This window comes from Schistocerca nitens, chromosome 6 (assembly GCF_023898315.1).
Source record: "Schistocerca nitens isolate TAMUIC-IGC-003100 chromosome 6, iqSchNite1.1, whole genome shotgun sequence".
NCBI lineage: Eukaryota > Metazoa > Arthropoda > Insecta > Orthoptera > Acrididae > Schistocerca > Schistocerca nitens.
In genome coordinates this window covers 293,360,160-293,375,007 of record NC_064619.1, presented here as the reverse complement: position 1 = coordinate 293,375,007, position 14,848 = coordinate 293,360,160, and positions in this window count along the sequence as shown.

The window sequence follows — 14,848 nt, the reverse complement described above, 5'->3', positions numbered from 1 at the left end:
TGAATTCCCAGATTGTGGAACATTCAGCTGATATTTACGCTAAAATATATACCACAGTTGTCGAGAAAATAATTATCAATGAATTCATAAAGTTAAAGGTCTTTGGTTGAATTTCAGTTGAAAAAGATTTTTCCTGTCGCTTATCGATTCTTTCATCTCTGGTAATTATTTATTACTGTAGAATATGCTAAGTTGTACAGAGATTTGGATTGCATGTTATAAGTATCCCTATAACTGGCTAGTTGACTCAGTTCAAAAGTCAGAGGAAAACAGGCGTATAAAATGTTCAATAAAATCACACTTGGCAATGCAATGCTGCGTCCAAACAAAACTCCATGTTTAAGAGAGCTTTGCATTTTTTACATGGTAATTGAGAAACAGTGTAGAGCTCCTTCTGCTGTCCAGTTCAGTATCAGTTTGCACTTTCTTTTCGGCTTCTGCAACGTAAACGATGTCCCACAGAAGCGAAACTTTTGAAATGCTCACCATTTCTGCTCTAGGAAATTCCCAGCACTGAACATTGCGTGATTTTAATCTCTTTTCTTTGTGGTCAGTAATGGAGTGTTTCAAGACCGAATAGCGTGTTGTCACAGTGGAAACTTATTACAAATGTGGTGAATGTTGTGTTCGCAAACTCTGACGACGTTTGGTCAATATAATGCACTGAACTGGTGGACTGCGATGAGGCTGATTGTGAAATTTGAAAAGTCCGGTTCGATTCTGGGCATCAAGCCCCCAGGGCGCCCTTGTGTTAGTTGTTCTGCTGAAAACTTCGTCATAATGAGTGATAACGTGGCTGTTAAGTCCGGTGAAATCTGTTTGCTGACGCTCACCAGAATCTGATATTCCCAGAAGCATCATTTGACGAATTCTGAAAGGAGATGTGCACTTTCGGGCCAATAAGATCCAACTGTCACAGGAAATGAAGCTAAGCGATCACATAACATGCCGATCATTTGACCATTGGGTCCTTGCGAAAGAAAGAATTGACAATTCAATCGAGAAAAATAAAAGTTCTCTGATGAGGCTCTTTTTCTATGGAATGGTCTCGAGAACAAGTAAGATTGCCGGATTTGGGACATATATTCCTTGAGTAATTACTGAGAAGCTATTACATCCACAAATTCCGACTGGTGTGGCATTTGGTCTGAGCGTGTAAATGGGCCGTACCTCTTCGAAGATGGCGCCAGAAAGACATTTACAGTGGACAGCGAACGCTACTGCAGTATTAGTAATGGACCTTTACTAGAGAGGTTTCATTTGTTGGGAGATTTCTCACAATCGTGACGTCGACTGGCCATTCACATTTTGTAATTTGACAAAAAGTCTTTTTTTTCTGTAGGGGAATATGAAGCCTCGCGTGTACGACACCGAAGCACGAAAACTTCCAAAACTGAAGGCCGAGATGCAAAGTTTTGTTTTATAACTAGAAGAGCAAGTACTTCGAAAAGTTATAGAAAATGCCATCGAAAGAATGAGAGCGTGACTGCAGCGTCGTGGACGGGATTTGAGTTACATTTCGTATAAAATCATAGGTAAATTTCTTAACTGCATCGGGAAATTTGTATGTTTTTATACACTCAAAATGTGCATTCTTCAAGGGCACCCTTTATTACGTGCCACTGAAGGCTCATTTACATTTAACTAGACCCAGTTAAATTACACACATTAACCTGCTTATTCACTGACATTTGCCTTGCGGTAGCGTTCTCGCTTCCCGCGCACGGGGTCCCGGGTTCGATTCCCGGCGGGGCCAGGGATTTTCTCTGCCTCGTGATGACTGGGTGTTATGTGTCTTTCATCATTACATCCCCATCGACACGCAAGTCGACGAAGCGGCGTCAACTCGAAAGACTTGCACCAGGCGAACGCTCTACCCGACGGGAGGCCCTAGCCACACGGCATTTCCATTATACTGACATTTCAGATGGAACAGTAGTTAACTTGCTACACGAACTCTAACAAGAATCTTGGCCAAATTAACCTACTTAATCATTGCCGCTCAATATCGTGCAGCAGTTATTGTAACCGTTTGCAGGTGAGATTGGCAGTAGTTAAAACTGGTTTCATTTTCAAATAAGATAACCTCCATGAATATTCTATTTCTAGGAATAGTTTATTCTAATAACACATCGACCTCGAGGTTGTAATGGAAAGAGTATCGGCTTAGTTGTGAAGCAAGTCACGTAAAGAGTTACGAAAGACGTGTGTTAAGATATCCGGAAGCGTATCCACGAACGCCACTAAGTTTATAAATCCAGTGTTTCCATCATGGCATCACTTCCTACTGTCCAAATGTTTAAATTTTAAGCGAAGTGAACACTATTTTAATTTTGTGCAGTGGAAGAGCGATTTCAGTTTTCAGGATACCAGAGACATCTTCGCACTCAATACAATACACGTATGTCGAATGCCATATGTCATTGCTTTTATTGTTAACTATCTGTATTAATTTCTCTAGAGCTACAGTATAATTTAAATGAAATTACATAGGCTTGTTAAGTTTTGTTGCCAGATACTGTCTTGTCTGCCATTTTACATGATATATAATTTCTAGCCTACGCAAGCTTAAATGGTGTCTTATCCAAGCTCTTATTTTTTCGTCTATTCAGATGTTATAAGGTTTCCTGACATGATACCTCGAAGACATTTTCGAATAGTTACTTGTGATTCAATGCACATTACCTTCTTTACATTATCGTTTGCTTTAAACTCATACTTTCTGTTTAATAAATGCATTTTTCATTTTAGATCTCTTCTAATATGAATTGTTGGACGAAGATGTCTCTGCCTTTGCAATACCAATCAAACAGACTTTTATTTGGAGTTTCAAGTTCATTATAAAAGCGTTTGGTGTTTTAACCAAATGATAACAAAGACGCAGAGATTTTATAAAATCCAAACACGTAAAAGATGTGTAAGAAATACGTTAGCTGCAGCATATCGAGAATTAAATACACTGAATAAGATGTGTTTATGTGGTATGAAGTCAACGAACATGCTACTGAACACGATGTGAGACTATGCATTCGGAGTGTGTAAGCACAAAGAAAATATTTTAGAACACTACGTTACAAAGACTTCGCAGAAGATCACGTTTCCTGTTTCACTCTTAGCAATCTTAGTATGAAACTAAGTTATAGTCAATCAACTGCTACCAAATTTTCATAAAAATTAGCACAAATATTACGAAGAGGACTACGATACCGCTTTAAGCTTCGAGTGTGATGACAGCCCCATTAAAGCTTCCGGGTATAGCCCCCTCACATTTATACGGTCTATCCGTCTGATTGATATTTGAAATATCGAGATGAGTGCGTCCTGTTAGGCAGATTCGAGCGAGGGAATGCTGTCTGTCCCACGCGCTACCAGATTTGCCATTTCAATCAATAGCATAAACATAACGTCTACGATAGGGAGACGTTCGTGAGCTATGTTGCTATGATGTGTGACTTCTCCAGCAACACAGTAGCAACTGGCACTAAAGTGTTCATATCTGTATAGCCTCAATGAATAATGTTGTTACGATGTACAAACATACCAATTCTTCTCACTGCTCGATACAACATGTATCCTGTAGCACGTTTTACGGATAACAGATAAAAATTTTGCTTGACAATATATACAATTTTTGGATTATGGTACTCATATTCATTACATTAAAAAATATGTACGTCAATATCATACAATAATTTTCGTGTAGCTGAGTGTCTTTTCAGTATAACTGATATTTTCCTCCAGTTTGTCCTCTGCAATAGTCAGTTTTCCACAACAGTATATTACGTATATTTATCGATACGTCTGGCCTAAATACCGAAATAGTGTAGATTATCGAGTACAGTTTGAGTAGAGGCATCGCAACGTGGTGTCTCCGCGATTGTCTGGTTGAAGGCACATGTGACACTCATCGGTGAAGAGAATGTGATGCCAATCCTTAGCGGTCCATTCGGCATGTTGTGGGGCTCATCTGTACCGCGCTGTGTGTTGTAGTGGTTGCAAAAGTGGACCTCGCCATGGACGTCGGGAGTGAAGTTGCGCATCATGCAGCCTATTGAGCACAGTTTGAGTCGCAAGTTGTAAAATGACGTCCGTGGCTGGACGAAAAGCATTATTCAACATGGTGGCGTTGCTGGCAGGGTTCCTCCGAGCCATAATCCTTAGGTAGCGGTCATCCACCGCAATAGTAGCACTTGGGCGGCCTGAGCGAGGCATGTCATCGCCAGTTCTTGTCTCTCTGTATCTCCTACATATTCGAAAAACAACGCTTTGGTTCACTTTGAGACACCTGGACACTTCCCTTGTTGAGAGCCCTTCCTGACACAAAGTAACAAAGCAGACGCTATCGTACCGCGGTATTGACCGTCTAGGCATGTTTGAACTACTGACAACACGAGCCGTGTACGTCCTTCCTGGTGGAATGACTGGAACAGATCGGCTATCGGAGCCCCTCCGTCTAATAGACGCTGCTCATGTATGGTTGTTTACATTATTGGGCGGGATTAATGACATCTCTGAACAGTCAAAGGGACTGTGTCTGTGATACAATATCCACAGTGAACGCCTATCCGCTGAAGTTTTGGGAACCGCGTTGGTGCAAAACTTTTTTTGATGTACACTCCTGGAAATTGAAATAAGAACACCGTGAATTCATTGTCCCAGGAAGGGGAAACTTTATTGACACATTCCTGGGGTCAGATACATCACATGATCACACTGACAGAACCACAGGCACATAGACACAGGCAACAGAGCATGCACAATGTCGGCACTAGTACAGTGTATAGCCACCTTTCGCAGCAATGCAGGCTGCTATTCTCCCATGGAGACGATCGTAGAGATGCTGGATGTACTCCTGTGGAACGGCTTGCCATGCCATTTCCACCTGGCGCCTCAGTTGGACCAGCGTTCGTGCTGGACGTGCAGACCGCGTGAGACGACGCTTCATCCAGTCCCAAACATGCTCAATGGGGGACAGATCCGGAGATCTTGCTGGCCAGGGTAGTTGACTTACACCTTCTAGAGCACGTTGGGTGGCACGGGATACATGCGGACGTGCATTGTCCTGTTGGAACAGCAAGTTCCCTTGCCGGTCTAGGAATGGTAGAACGATGGGTTCGATGACGGTTTGGATGTACCGTGCACTATTCAGTGTCCCCTCGACGATCACCAGTGGTGTACGGCCAGTGTAGGAGATCGCTCCCCACACCATGATGCCGGGTGTTGGCCCTGTGTGCCTCGGTCGTATTCAGTCCTGATTGTGGCGCTCACCTGCACGGCGCCAAACACGCATACGACCATCATTGGCACCAAGGCAGAAGCGACTCTCATCGCTGAAGACGACACGTCTCCATTCGTCCCTCCATTCACGCCTGTCGCGACACCACTGGAGGCGGGCTGCACGATGTTGGGGCGTGAGCGGAAGACGGCCTAACGGTGTGCGGGACCGTAGCCCAGCTTCATGGAGACGGTTGCGAATGGTCCTCGCCGATACCCCAGGAGCAACAGGGTCCCTAATTTGCTGGGAAGTGGCGGTGCGGTCCCCTACGGCACTGCGTAGGATCCTACGGTCTTGGCGTGCATCCGTGCGTCGCTGCGGTCCGGTCCCAGGTCGACGGGCACGTGCACCTTCCGCCGACCACTGGCGACAACATCGATGTACTGTGGAGACCTCACGCCCCACGTGTTGAGCAATTCGGCGGTACGTCCACCCGGCCTCCCGCATGCCCACTATACGCCCTCCCTCAAAGTCCGTCAACTGCACATACGGTTCACGTCCACGCTGTCGCGGCATGCTACCAGTGTTAAAGACTGCGATGGAGCTCCGTATGCCACGGCAAACTGGCTGACACCGACGGCGGCGGTGCACAAATGCTGCGCAGCTAGCGCCATTCGACGGCCAACACCGCGGTTCCTGGTGTGTCCGCTGTGCCGTGCGTGTGATCATTGCTTGTACAGCCCTCTCGCAGTGTCCGGAGCAAGTATGGTGGGTCTGACACACCGGTGTCAATGTGTTCTTTTTTCCATTTCCAGGAGTGTATGTATGTTGTCGTGGAAACTGTCTTCTTCTTCTTTTTTTTTTAACTGAATCAGTGTGCCACACTTTCTGTGTGATAATTCTATCCTATTCATTGATAATCTATTAGTGCTATAGTCAGATTTTGGCACAGAGGCCTAATTTTCATTTTATAAAGTAAAACGCTCTTTCTTATCTACTTGTGTGTTTCAGACACTGTTTGCCTTTTCTATTAAGGCAAATGTAATGAGATGATCGTATGGCATCGTTGGCCAGGAGCCCCCAACCGGGGAAGTTCGGCCACCGGCTAGCAAGTCTTATTTCAGGAGACGCCACGACTTGTGCGTCGTTGATGATGATGAGGAAAACGCAACACCCAGCCCATAAGTGGAATAAATCTACAACCCGGCCGGGAATCGAACCCGGGCCTGCTGAATGGTAGGCATGCACATTACCTCTCAGCTAAGCAGGCAGACTCCATTAAGATATTTTCAGCACATTTAATCTAGAATATTACTGTTTGGTTCTTGTATTTTATATTTAAGGATAAGAAAACAATTAACGCCATCATTGTTACATAATATAATCACATATAGCTATTAGTTTTTCCACCCAAACTATGCATTTTACCTCATCTGGCCATAGATTGGAGCTCCAGATTTCACTGTCGCATTACAGAAAAGGATATGAACTGATATAGCCGACTTCCTGGTGAAAAGACTGATGAAACACTCACATCAGACGTGATTATAACGTAACAAACCTACTTCCAGTTCAACAATGAATTTTATGTACAGTATAGTGGGTTACCAATGGATTACACAGTGTCAGGAGCCTTATCAATATTTTTATAAACCATGTTGGACAGACGGTGTTTACAAAATAGTTGTAAAAGAACACTACATATTATTCTGCGTCATATACATTTATGACATCCTCTACTTAACAGATGAACCACAAACAAAAATTAACAAACACCACACTAACATTAATAATGCACAAAACGTTTTAATTCACAATAGAATAAGAATATAATAATCAAATTAACTTTCTCGGTATAACAATTCATAAAAATAAAACATCAAACAGATATTTTAAAATTCACTGTAAACGTAAAACAACTGACACAGTCATTTACCAATCCTCAAACCACCGGAATTCACAAAAACGAGATACACTTCTATAAATGTTTCACAAACTCAACACAGTGTCACTCAACAGAAAATATGGAAAAGCATTACACGTCACAATTCAGATAGACGTAAACAATGGAATCACTAGTGACAAATTCACAAACATAAAGAATCAAATTAAAAGACAGACAGTAACATTAATTAAAAAACCAGAGAATAAAAACACAACAAAACCCAACACAACACACACCAAATACCATAACAACCACCTAGAAAGGGGTATTTCGAAAAAATTACCGATATACCAATATATCAGCGGAAATAATATCGACTTACCTGCCTGTAAAAATATTGGCTGCACGTAGTAAATATACTGACGGCTTTAGAGCTGTATAAGTAACTACTGATTTATTATTAGATATTCTTGTGGTGTTTGTACTGTAAGACCGTCGGTACACACACCATCAGATTATTTGACTTGTCACTCTAACGAAGTAGGCGAGTGTCAGCAATATGTCTCGTGGTCTTATCGTGGCGTGTTTATCTTCTGCCGTTAGATCAGACGATAGAAATGCCACTTGCACGCTTAGAGTAGCAGATGGACGGTGACCACCTTTAAACAGAACTTGATTAATTTTCACATACATTTATTAAAATAATAACAAGCATAAAATTATTTAACTTGATTCTGGATGCTATTTACAATTGACAATCTGAAGTTCCTTTGGTCTTGGTATGTTAATCTTATTCTCACATATCTCTGATACTTGACAAAGTGTCTATACATTTCTCTTCATGGCTATGTACAGGAATATGATAATATTATTAGGCGCAGACTGAAACTTGACTATAGACTGGTACAGACAAATGCAGACTGGTACAGACTAATGCAGACAAATGCAGACTGACTAATCGTTATAATACCTTGCGCGTTCAGGTATCACTGCGCGAGTGTGATCCGCGAGGAGAAAAGGTTCTACGTTAGCAGCAATCACATTGGCTGCATTACGTATTAATACGTGGATCGGCGGAAGCAGAATTTGGTCCGTATCTAAGACAGCGCCATCTCATAGTGCGGAGACGGACGAGCGCTGCGCCTGCGCTGTTGTGCTTAGCTGGGCGCGCTATAGTGGGAAAGTTGTGTACGCGCTGAATACATGGAACTATGTACACAACAATTCTACATACCAACAAGCTAGCAGCCTGTCTATTCCCCTTACAGCAAGAACTGAAAGGAAAACGAAGCTTATTCACGCTTGGCGATAACCACTTTCTCAACAATGGTAACTGCACGAAAGTGGCACAATAAAAGGCGTCCGAAAGGCCCGTCGGTCTGATCCGTCACATATCGGATTTGTGCAGAACACTTCTTGTCAACTTCCCTATGTTTTGATTTCTGCCAACGCCAGGGAGTAATCAGTTGTAAGGTCAAAATTGAATGATGTAGCTAAACGTAGCAGTTCATGTTGGTAGCGCTGAGTGCCGATTACGTCAGGATTTCCCCTCTCCGCCCACCGAAAGTCCAATATTCATTTAGGTTTTTCTCCGTAAATTTCAGCAACTATGTTCTGAAGAATTCCGATGTGAAGAAATTGTTTTTTAATGCAGCTGGTGTTATTTCATCACATCAGAAATCTTGTTATTCCATTCACATCGTCACCCTCGCCCCCTGCCCCCCTCCCCCTCCCCCTACAATCGGACATATACTCTGCTTCAAACAGTCAAACAGATATATCTGACGTGATGAAAGTAGTAAGCCTCCTTCACACAGTAAAAGCAAAATTATGCTCTTCTACAATCTCGAAAGAACAACTTCAAATATTTATCGAAAATTGTGAAAAAAAAATCTTAATATAAAATAAAAATATCGGCACTCGAAATTGCCATTTTTAGCGATATATCGGTAGAAAATATAAAGCCGTTATATAACGATACTGTTTGGAAAAATGTATCTTTATATCGATGTATCGATATTTTATCAGTATCTCTAGTCTGATCATAAGTGAATATGGATTGCAGTAAGAATTTGTAAAGCAAATAATTGTATATCTGCTGTGGATAACGGCCAGGACAACAAACTTCTTATCATCTTTGCAGGTTGAAATTATGGGTAGCTGAAAGATATTGGGAGGGATAACTGCAGCTGTTGATAAAAGAAACTGATTTGATTTTAAATATGCTTGCATCTTATCTACATAGACATATTTGAAAATTTTACCTAAATCTGTCAATCGGTGATGGGAAAAGTGTTGATTAACTATTTATTTAACCCCTGAACCAACAAAAAAAAACACCGGAAATCCTGATCAACTATTGTAGAGGACTTCGGTTCCAGGCGACCTGAGGCGGCAGAATGAGCAATCAAGAACCATACGACTCGCTCACTCACGATCGAATAGTTGCTCACCAAAACCAAGACCTGATGTGCAACCTCGTTAATGGCACAACAACGCGTCAGTGTAATAGTTGAAGAATATTTATGGAGTTATGAGTCACTTTGCATTGTATAACCCTCAATTTATGAGTGTGCAAGGTAGATGTCTGGAAAACGGTATTAAACCGAGTGTCTTGTAGTAGAAGTGGCCATCGGTAGCACATGATCGCATTTATTTTGGGATATATTTTAGTTATTGACACTCTTCCTACAGTTTTAAAAATGTACCTTTTCTACATTTTTCCCTCCCCTGTTCACAAATTAATGATCCTCGGGTAGGGTTCGAAGAAAAGCTGGATTGCTGGAGTAGCCTCCTACAACTACCTAACTGAACCCCATCTACTATTCTTTGGAATTTTCTGTAGTATTTATTACAGACTAGAAGTTTTGTTTTACTTTTGGTAAAAAACAGGAACAATTCATCACGCTACAGAAGGAACATCCTTTTGTAATACGTCAAATCCTATGTTAAATGTGAGTTGTTGTGTAATGTCCATCAGGGTATTAGTTGATGTTTAATATCAATGGAACAAGTACATGTTTCTGACGATATAATTTCTCTTGTGTGTCTTTATTTGATTAATTACAGACTATGCATTAACAATTCGTTTTACCACATGGAGTGATGATTACAAATTACGTTACGGTGACATAAACGGCACTGATACTCTCTACAACTCAACGGTCAATCGCAATGAAACTTATTTATTGAAATATAAAGATGAGCTCGCGTTATAAATATTACTAAGATGCAATGAATGCATTGCAACGTGAACGGCAGTCAACTGAACTGATTTATTATTATTTCGTGTTCACGAAAGACATTTATTGCATGACTAACGTCGTTATTCTAGGACATTGTTATTACTTTCAAGCAGCGCAGAAACACTGCATCCGGCGTGAACATAGGCTATTATGAACTCAAAAATAAATTTAATGATGTGGAGAATTTTCTGAGGCACAGTGTATTGCGACAGCCCTTGAAATTGATTACGAAAAGAAGTGCAAAATAACGCTCTGTACGTTTCGGTATTTGCAGTTCTTTTTTGTTTCAATAATCCCTCCATTTGTCAGGCGGCTTTTCACATGTCAGGCAGGTTTCAGAAACAGAACCTGATCAGTTTTATGCCACCCGACAGCTCTGACGCGAGTGGCTGTGTACAGATCAGCAACTAACGGGAGTTCGTCGTGGTCTTAACATCATTTTATAAACACTACTTGCCATTTGAATTTCGAATGACTGCCAGCAACGTGATTGGTGTCTAGGTGAGTCTGATTCGGTGACGCTGAGAGAGGTTACGCGTTCTCATTAAGACTTGACGGCGTTCTTCAGCATATGTGGAGCCGACTAACCACTGAAGTACTGGGTGGTGGAAAAAGGTTCTATGGTGACACAGGATTCATATCAGAGGTCACAGAGAGTGTGATAATACGTGTTACGAGACAGAAGTAACACTTTTGTGAATTGGAAGCGCAAACGTGGTGAACATGCCCAACTTCAAACCAGTTTAAACGTTCAGAACAAGAATCACAGGGAACTACAGAGTATTTACGTTTAGTCTAATTCCATAACCATTACAATTATGCAAACGTCGTTTTGGAATTGCTACCCATAACGAATCTAAACGCAAGATTACCTCCATATTGAAACGTGACATTGAAGCACATGTATACACTGACGGCTAAATCTAAAACTTCACGAATACTTCAATATTCGCCTTTATCGCAGTACCATTACCAGCTGAGAGAATCTACACAAAAAAAGAACATGAGAACACATAGGGGATAACAAAGATAGTCCATTTCGATTCTAAAAAGATATTTAAGACTACTAGCCTTTGCACCACAACTTCGCCCTTGTGTGCGGTCACCACTGCACACATCTTCACCTCTCACTAGCAAGGTCGACCCCTTCCTCAGTCTGTCAAAACATGTCATCTTTCCAATTCTACCTCTCTATCTCTGCCTCTTCCTCCCTTCGTCCCCCGTCTTTGTCCATTTCCTCCAACCCCTCTCTCAGATCATATTCTTCTCCCCCTCTCATGTCACTCTGATCAAATCCTCCTCTCCCTCTCTCTTTCCATCTCTGCCTCTACGTCTTAGTTTTTCACATGTTTACCACCATTTTCTTCTACACCTTCCACCTGCATCATGCAACTCGTCCTCCTTCCATCTCTCTGTCCATCTCCTCCTTCCCCTCGCTTTGTCCATTTCGACCTGTCCTCAACTACGCTCATTAGCATGTGTAGCTCCGGCAGTACAGCTCAATAAAGAAGGCTGATACTACCCCCAACAAGATACAGCTGACATTCAGGGCAACCTACATGTTGGGGCCTGGAAATCTGTTTCTTGGTTGTGATACCTACATCTACATGTACATGATTACTCTGCAATTCACATTTAAGTGCTTGGCAGAGGATTCATCGAACCACAATCATACTATATCTCTACCATTCCACTCCCGAACAGCGCGCGGGAAAAACGAACACCTAAACCTTTCTGTTCGAGCTGTGATTTCTCTTATTTTATTTTGATGATCATTCCTACCTATGTAGGTTGGGCTCAACAAAATATTTTCGCATTCGGAAGAGAAAGTTGGTGAATGAAATTTCGTAAATAGATCTCAACGCGACGAAAAACGTCTTTGCTTTAATGACTCCCATCCCAACTCGCGTATCATATCTGCCACACTCTCTCCCCTATTACGTGATAATACAAAACGAGCTGCCCTTTTTTGCACCCTTTCGATGCCTCCGTCAATCCCACCTGGTAAGGATCCCACACCGCGCAGCAATATTCTAACAGAGGACGAACGAGTGTAGTGTAAGCTGTCTCTTTAGTGGACTTGTTGCATCTTCTAAGTGTCCTGCCAATGAAACGCAACCTTTGGCTCGCCATCCCCACAATATTATCTATGTGGTCTTCCCAACTGAAGTTGTTCGTAATTTTAACACCCAGGTACTTTGTTGAATTGACAGCCTTGAGAATTGTACTATTTATGGACTAATCGAATTCCAACGGATTTCTTTTGGAACTCATGTGGATCACCTCACACTTTTCGTTATTTAGCGTCAACTGCCACCTGCCACACCATACAGCAGTCTTTTCTAAATCGCTTTGCAACTGATACTGGTCTTCGGATGACCTTACTAGACGGTAAATTACAGCATCATCTGCCAACAACCTAAGAGACTGCTCAGATTGTCACCCAGGTCACTTGTATAGATCAGGAACAGCAGAGGTCCCAGGACGCTTCCCTGGGGAACACCTGATATCACTTCAGTTTTACTCGATGATTTGCCGTCTATTACTACGAACTGCGACCTTCCTGACAGGAAATCACGAATCCAGTCGCACACCTGAGACGATACCCCATAGGCCCGCAGCTTGATTAGAAGTCGCTTGTGAGGAACGGTGTCAAAAGCTTTCCGGAAATCTAGAAATACGGAATCAACTTGAGATCCCCTGTCGATAGCGGCCATTACTTCGTGCGAATAAAGAGCTAGCTGCGTTGCACAAGAACGATGTTTTCCGAAACCATGCTGATTACGCATCAATAGATCGTTCCCTTCGAGGTGATTCATAATGTTTGAATACAGTATATGCTCCAAAACGCTACTGCAAACCGTCGTCAATGATATAGGTCTGTGGGTCGATTAATTACTCCTACTACCCTTCTTAAACACTGGTGCGGCCTGCGCAATTTTCCAATCTGTAGGTACAGATCTATCGGTGAGCGAGCGGTTGTATATGATTGCTAAGTAGGGAGCTATTGTATCAGCGTAATCTGAAAGGAACCTAATCGGTATACAATCTGGACCTGGAAACTTGCCCGTATCAAGCGATTTGAGTTGCTTCGCAACCCCGAAGGTATCTACTTCTAAGAAACTTATGCTAGCTGTCCGTGTTTCAAATTCTGGAGTATTCCATTCGTCTTCCCTGGTGAAGGAATTTCGGAAACCTGCGTTCAATAACTCCGCTTTAGCGGCACAGTCGTCGGTAACGGTACCATCAGCACTGCGCAGCGAAGGTATTGACTGCGTCTTGCCGCTTGTGTACTTTACATACGACCAGAATTTCTTCGGATTTCCTACCAAATTTCGAGACAATGTTTCGTTGTGGGACCTATTAAAGGCATCTCGAATTGAAGTCCGTGCCAAATTTCGCGCGTCTGTAAATTTTAGCCAATCTTCGGGATTTCGCGTTCTCCTGAACTTTGCATGCTTTTACCGTTGCCTCTGCAACAGCGTTCGGACCTGTTTTGTGTACCATGGCGGATCAGTTCCATCTCTTACCAGTTTATGAGGTATGAATCTCTCAGTTGCTGTTACTACTATATCTTTGAATTTGAGCTACATCTCGTCTACATTTGCATAGTCAGTTCGGAAGGAATATAGATTGTCTCTTAGGAAGGCTTCTAGTGACACTTTATCCGCTTTTTTAAATAAAATTATTTTGCGTTTGTTTCTGGTGGATTTGAAAGAAACGGTATTGAGCCTAGCTACAGCGACCTTGTGATCACTAATCCCTGTATCAGTCATGATGCTCTCTATTAGTTCTGGATTGTTTGTGGCTAAGAGGTCAAGTGTGTTTTCGCAACCATTTACAATTCGCGTGGGTTCGTGGACTAACTGCTCGAAATAATTTTCGGAGAAAGCACTTAGGACAATCTCGAAAGATGTTTTCTGCCTACCACCGGTTTTGAACAAGTATTTGTGCCAGCATATCGAGGGAAGGTTGAAGTCCCCACCAACTATAATCGTATGAGTGGGGTATTTATTTGTTACGAGACTCAAATTTTCTCTGAACTGTTCAGCAACTATATCATCGGAGTCTGGGGGTCGGTAGAAGGAGCCAATTATTAACTTAGTTCAGCTGTTAAGTATAACCTCCACCCATACCAATTTGCACGGAGTATGTACTTCGACTTCACTACAAGATAAACCACTACTGACAGACACAAACACTCCACCGCCAATTCTGCCTAATCTATCTTTCTTGAACACCGTCTGAGACTTCGTAAAAATTTCTGAAGAACTTATTTCAGGCTTTAGCCAACTTTCTGTACCTATAACGATTTCAGCTTCTGTGCTTTCTATTAACGCTTGAAGCTCAGGGACTATCCCAGCACAAATACAACAATTTACAACTACAGTTCCGACTGTTCCTTGATCCAAGCACGTTCTGTATTTGCCATGCACCCTTAGAGATTGCAGCCCACCCCATACTTTCCCGAGGCCTTCTAACCTAAAAAACCGCCCAGTCCAC